The 6,992-nt window shown below is 62.2% G+C and overlaps 1 long non-coding RNA gene across 1 annotated transcript; it reads left to right on the top strand.

The window, feature by feature from the left end:
* The first annotated feature begins 2,070 nt into the window (after positions 1 to 2,070).
* On the top strand, positions 2,071 to 4,951 carry LOC115513464. Its single transcript, XR_003968703.1, has 3 exons — positions 2,071 to 2,240; positions 4,406 to 4,522; positions 4,834 to 4,951. It is a non-coding gene; the product is annotated as an uncharacterized LOC115513464 (long non-coding RNA).
* Positions 4,952 to 6,992: the final 2,041 nt, after the last annotated feature.

The raw sequence follows: 6,992 nt of genomic DNA on the forward strand, positions 1-6,992 counted from the left end.
GTCTCCACGGGCACCCAGCCTGATGACCACCGAGGGTGATTGTGTGGACTGATCATGCCTACGTGGATTGTGCCTTCACGGGACACTGATGGGTCTTCAGATTTTTCTTATTAAGTTTGGAGACGGACCAAGAACCACCTTTGCCGCAAGGCTGGGTTGAGGCCCCAGGGAAGAAGACAAAGTGAGGACGCCCCCCGTCTCTTCCCCCTCTTTGTGTCTGTCCTCCAGGCTGCGTGCGCTTGCTCTGTGTCGTTACTGATTTCCGACACTTTGTCAGGTAACGTCTCCGGGTTGTGGACGTTTGCAAGTACCGTCCGGAGATCTGACTCAAACCCGCGGGCCCGTGCCGGGACCTGGCCGTGTCCGGCCACCGAGCTCTCCGCGGAGAGTCTGCTGCCCAGTTATTTTTGATGTCGCCGTTCCCTCCTCCCAGAATTGTGACTGGGTCTGTCCGTTCTCCGAGGAGCCTCCGCTCCTCCACCAAAGGCTCTTGACGGCTCCCTCCCGTCAGCAGGAAGGCACCGGCAGCGCCACTCAGGGCTGTCAGTGGTCGACCAGCACTCCGGTCCTCGGGGCGGTTCTCGGGTCCATGTCTCCACCTTCGCCTGGACGATGTCTGACCGTGCCCCAGGCTCCAGGAAAGTCTCACCTCCTTCTTCTCGTGTCTCTGAGCCCCGCGACCACTCACCATGTCCCTCCACGGACGGTGAGCTCCGTGAGTACGGGTGTCTTTCACCTTTGCTGCCCCGGGGCCGGTGCCCAGCTCCCAAGGGGGCGTTCGGTGATGGTGCGAGATCGAACAAATGGGTAAGTGAGGGGAGACGGCCCACGTGCAGCCTTCTCCCTGGGCCGTTTTCTCCTCTCCTTGCCCGGCACTCATCCCCCTGACGTGACCGCTCCCTCCCGTGAGAACTCAGGACGCTTCACCTGTTTCTCACCCCTCAGGCAGCACATTCTCGGGTACATGTCCTCGGGCACCTGGGCCCCACTGGGAGCCCTTTGAAGGGGAGCTATGTCTTAGCTGTCTTGTAACCGCTGGAGCCACAGCAGTTCTTGGCCACGGTGGACATTTGGTTAGTGGTTCCGGAACAGACGGGCAAGAGATGAATGCAAAAGTACCAGGTGCTTTGATCAGAGGCTAAGTGAAGTTCACCTGACGCTCAGCCCACATTCTCCACGTGCGTGTGCACTGGGCACGTGTGTGCATACACTCGTGGATGCCGTGAGCTCTCGGAGTAAGATTCCTGTTAACCCGCTAAATGTGACGGAAGAGAGATCTGGCATTATTGTAGAATGGCACAACTTTCTGTCCTAAGTTCTTGGCTCCTGGGGACGTGTGGGAGGAGGGAGGCAGGCTGACTGTGGCTCACCACCCACCTTTTGGGTTCCACAGTCCTCTGCCTCCAAGATTAAACCCGCAAACGTCATCCTCGAAGCCGTGTATGAAAGTCAAAGCCCTCAAGCCTGGTGAGTGGATGCGTGATGTAAACTGTGGGACAAAATTCTAGAAGGGACTTCACCTGAGGTCCGTGAACTCACCCATCTGGGAATTAAATCTGTCAGATGGACCATGACGGCCCCAAGTCATATGCTGTGTGCGGGTGACTGTGGGAGGCCACGCTGCAGGTGCCACAGGTCTGGACAGGCCCGACCTCTCCTTGAGTGTGCCCCGTGGGGATTCTGTTAGCCAGGCATGCAGGGCACTGAAGGCAGGCGGAGGCAGATTTTAGGAGACAGAGGCCATGACCGACATAGAGTGGGCCCACCCCTTGGAAAACGCCAGAGAGGCCTACCCTGAACAATGTATTTTGCAGCATCCCTGCCCATCCCCCTCACTGCCAACCCGTGATGATGGCCGTCACCTGGCAGTTACGTAAGGTGACCTTCCCCTCAAGGGACACACCCCTCAAGTGTGTTAGAGGACAGAGGGTCCCAGCCCCGAGCACCAGAGCCGAGCTCTCCGGGAAAGGCATCTGGTGGGTTTCCCAGGGATCGAGCCAAATATTTGCTTTCACGCCCGGGAAGTAACCCAGCAGGTGGAGTTTGGACACCGAAATACTGGCACCCGTGGGGCATTCAGGTGATTTTTGCATGGGCGCGATAGCACAGGATGGTGAAAATATCAAACGCACGACCAACAGGAAACATGGCCGTCAGTTTTGGCAACGTGCACAAGTTCAAGTAACCGGCAACCTCTGGTTCTACGGAAGAACGGGTGGACGACACCCACTGAAAGTCTGGTCAGTGTTGAGGTGGCCCCGGGGGAAGGCTGTCTGAGCACCAGGCCCCGCAGGATGAGGCTGCCTCGAGTGTGGACGTGGGGGGGGGGCATTGGCACGGGGCCCCTTGGACGGCCTGGACGCCGACTCAGCCCCTTCACTCTGTGTGGATTCCCTGGCCCCGAACCTCCCCTCGAAGGAGAGCCAGCCGCAAGGGACAGGGTGAGGAGGACCCATCGCTGGGGACGCCCCCAGCCCCCCTGCGGCGGCCACAGCCCTTCCCCGGCCTTGCCTGGCCTCAAGGGAGAGGACTCGCGTCTCCCTTGTCTGCTCTCCCTCCCGCAGCACAAGACCCTAACCCTCACCTGCAGCAGGAGGAGGGGGCCGGCGCGTGGGGTGCGGGGCACACACGTCCCTCCCAGCCTCTGTCCGACCTGAGCTTTCTGTCCGTCAGGGAGGGGAAAATGTGCTTTTCCAAGTCAGAAACCGCTCGAAAATCATGGGTTCTAAGTTACAACAACAACAGTTCAATGCCGCTCAGATCTGGGAGGCATGTTCACCCTGAACATATTATGGATGTTACAGACTCTCTGCAGGGTCAGTATGTCCCTGGGCAGGACTGCTTCCCGCGTGTCCCCACCAGGGCCCCGGGGCGGGGCGGCGGGGTCACTCTGGAGGAGCCGGGGCCAGCCCTGGGCACCCGAAGAAACCCCCCAGCCCCCGGCAGCCAGTGTGGACGAACAATGAGTGAATCAGAAATGCATGGCTTAGATTTCCCTTAAAATAAATATATGCTAAAAAATTAGAGGGAAATGCAGTTGGCCAAATGCATTTGGGGTTTTAATCAAACCGAAGTTATGTGAAAAACATGCCGAAACGCTCGAGTAACAGGGGCCACAGAGGAGCCACGGACGGTCTGCATCGACGTGGGTGCCTGTGTGCGCAGAGGACGCCCGGCTCGGGTCTGAGCTGCCCCCCCCCCCCGACCCCGGCGCCTCGCCCGGAAGCACGGGAGACAAGTTCACAATTCTACACCGGAAATAAACACACCCACGATAAATGTGGTTGTGTTTTCCCCCAGCTTTCCCTTTCGGGGAGGCCCAGACGATCCCTTGGCAACACGGCGATGGTGGGCACGGCTGGCCGTCAGGAGGAGGTGGGAGCCGAGTGGCCCACAGACCCGTCGCCGTGGACCTGGGTGAGCGTGGACCCGGCACCACAGATGGGCCAGCCGTAGAATGGGCAGACGTGGCCCCGCAGAACGGACGCCTCGGAGAACATCTCGGGGCCCGCCCCGCGTTTGCCCTCGGATGTGCGGCCGGGCTGTGGGGAACTCCGAGGCCGCGGCCGGCCCCCGGCGCTGCGGGGAGGGCTGGGATTCGGTGCCCCGGCGGCTCTTGGAGCACAGCCCACGCCAGCCCCAGCCGGGCCTCCGCTGGCCACTTCGGGGGTCCGGGTGTCTGCAGGCCAGGCTCAAGCGGGGAAGCCAGGCCAGTCTCTGGATTCAGGTTTGGGGAGACGAGGACCGTTCTTGTGGGGAAGTTGTCTAAACCCACCCTCCCGGCAAGCAGGAAACAGCTGGCCACAGCTTCAGACCTGAGAGGCGGGCGGGGAGGGCACCGTCCAAGCTGCTGGCGAGGCCCCGAGGCCCGGCCGAGGCGGCGAGGTGGGTGGGCCGGCCCGGCGCGCGGCGCGTCTGGCACGGCCCTCGGGCTTGCTCTCCCCCGTCCTGCCCCCTCTGGAAACCCACAGGGACAAAGGGCCCTGGACCTGGGGGCTCGCCCGTCTGTGAGCGGAGCGCCGCGGTTCTGGGGAGACACCGAGCCCGCGCCCGTGTGCCGGGCAGGGACAGCAGCCCTCTCAGAAGCCAGCAGTGTCCTTAGTCCCGGGTCATAAAAGACCCCAAACCCGGCTGCGGCTCGCGGGGCTGCCTGCCAGCCGTTGGCCCGGGTTTCCCGGCGGATTCCTGAGCCTGGATCCTGCGTCCTCGGAGGCTGGCCCGCTGTGGCCTGGCAGCGCCGGGGAGGCTGGTGGGGCCGGGAGCGCACCTGGGCTGATTTACAGCCCCGACTGGGAGCCACGCCGGAGCCACGGCTTTCCTCTCTCTCTCAGGGAGGGTGAGGCCGGGAGAAAAGACGGCTTTGGTTTAAAACCAGGTGAACTTTCCGCATTTCTTGTGTCCCCAGGATCCAGAGGTGGTTCCACGGAGGCGGACACATGGTTAAGCCAAACCCAGAGAACGGGGGGCACAGACACGGGCCCTGCGCCTTCCCGCCCCGTGGAGAACGGCTTCATGATTGAGCGTTTTCTGTCTGACTTCTCAGGCTTCCCGGAGCAGCACGGCCTCCGGCATTCTTCTGTCTAGTTTTAACTTGTCGTATGTACTTTCCTAAACGACACAACCGCGGGCACATTTCGGCCTCCCACTGACTGTAACGCTGTGCACGTCCGAGGTCAGGGCTGGGCATGAGCCGTGCGGATGCCCGGGGCCCGGGGCCCCGTCCCCCCACACCGTCCCGTCTCCGGCACCAGCACATTCCGGGAAGGTGCCCGTGCACCGCAGCCTGAATGCCAACGCGGCCAGGTCCCTGAGCGTTCCTTGTCTAATGCACAGGTTGCTGGTGAGTGCCCCCTGCGTGGCCCCCTGCGTGATGCGGCCTGGCCGCCAGCTGTTGACCGAAGCCTGGGAAGGACATCGGCACCACCCTGCCCTCCCAGAGCTGCCGGGGACAGCGAGGCGAGCAGGCCAGGATCGGGCACCTTCCCGTCGCTCTTGTCTGCTGCTCACAGGGCAGTGGGACCGACAGACCGCCCCCTGACGGGCCCGGTGGGCAGGACGCCCCGGGAGGAGGCGGCCTGGCCACTCGGTCCCGCGGGCTTCTGGTCTGGTTGGTGCCGGCCGTGCGGCTGTCTCCGCAGAGGCTCTCAGAGCCTGTGTCCACATCCCTGCGTCCCCTCAGAGCCTTGAGGTCCCCGGCGAAGGCATACGGCGGCCAGGCTCCTATGCCATCACGGGGGACAGTCCTACACTCTCTGCTCCTTGTGTCTGCCTTTCTGGGCGAGATTTCTTTTGAAGAAAGGAATCTGAATCTGAGGCTAAAGAGATGTCTGGAAACCCCTACTTTAGTTTCAGATGGCTGCTGTATACTTACTGGGCTAAAATAAACGCTGTTTGCTCCATTGTGTTTCGGCTGCACATACATCAACTGACCGCTCGGTCCCCCTGACAGTTGCTGGCCTCGCGGGAGGCTGGGTTTGTGCAGCGGCCGCCAGGCCTGGCCACCCCAGGGGCCTGTGTGGCCTCGGGACACTGCCCAGGAAGTGAGTTGTGAGTGGAGAAACCCAAGCCTGAAAGCCAATCTAAAATATTACAGACAGAACATGCTGGAACCATGTCCAGGGATAAATAAAAACCTGGGCACATCCGACTAACCTACTTTTTAGAACACATCCATCACATTCAACCCTTGCTGGCAACACAAATCGAAAACAGGTTTGGTCCCTGCCCTCAAAGTAAGACAGATGGAGATACTATTCTGTTCTTGCCAGTATTTTAATCCCCGATCCTGGTGCGTCTGAAAAGGAAGTTATTGCCGACAGTTGCTACACAGTGACATTCTCTCTGGGGAGGCCTCTTCCCTGCTGGCCTGTGCGCACTGACGGACGTAGCCGGCTTCCCGGGCTACCCCACAGATGCCGTGTCTGCCTGGGGCCGCCCGTCTGCGGGGGCCGCTGTCCCGGCTGGAGCCCCAGGCCCTGGCCCGGGAGCGCCAGAGAGGCGGGTGGCGGTCCGTGACCCACCCCCCCCAGTCCGCTTGCCCGGGGCTGGGAGCTCGTGGGACACCTTGCGTCCTGCTCCCGGAGGCCCCGGCGGCACGGGGCTGGCGACCGGAGACACCCCTTCCTTCCTCCCGCTTGCGCTCACCCCACACCCTGCGCGTGTCTCCTGGCGTCACCTCCCAAGGTAACCACTCGCCCCCCCCCCTTGTTTCTGGGTCACCCCCGGCAAAGCCAACTAAGACACACGGGCTCAGCCAGCCAGGCGAACGTGCGCAGTCCGCGGCTCGTGCGGGTGAGCCAGCAGCGTTCCTCGCGGAAGTGCAGGCACCAGGCCCAGCCCCTGCCCGTGGGTGGCGGGCGCGCAGCTCCCCGCGGAGGCCGTCGCCAGCACCGCTCATGGGGCTGGACGCCGTGTCCCGCCTCAGAGCGGACTCCGGAGCGACACGGAGTGGCAGAGGGCAGCGGCCCCGGGCGCCCCCTCCAGCACTGCTCGGTGGAGTCACATGCTGGCCACTGTCCAGCCTGGAGGGTTTCAGGGCGTGCCGCAGCCCCTCGCCTGGCCTGGGGGGGCGTCCCGCTCCTGCTCCCGGAAGCCTTCCTCCCCTGCGTCTAGGGAGAGCGCTCCCAGCATCAGCTAGAGGGCCCAGGTCTCTGTGCCATCACGCCCACGGAGGTCTCCAGGACAAGATCTGGGCTGATACCCCCGATGCAGGAAACCGACCAGAGACCACCCCGTCCCGGCCCAACCAGGCCCCTCACTGTGGGGCCAGAAATTAAAGATGATCGTCACCTTCCCTTTGACGAGCAACCTGCTGTCTGATGACAAAACAATGCAGTCCTTTCCTGTAAGAAAAGGAGAAGTTAATACAGGGCGGGAAGGATAGAAGGAAGAAAAGGAGGAGGGGGTAGAAGAGGGAGGAGGGAGGAGAGGGAGGAGGGAGAAGAGGGAGGAGAAGAAGGGGCAGGGAGGAGGGAGAAGATGAAGGAGGGAAA

This window comes from Lynx canadensis, chromosome B2, assembly GCF_007474595.2.
Source record: "Lynx canadensis isolate LIC74 chromosome B2, mLynCan4.pri.v2, whole genome shotgun sequence".
Lineage (NCBI taxonomy): Eukaryota > Metazoa > Chordata > Mammalia > Carnivora > Felidae > Lynx > Lynx canadensis.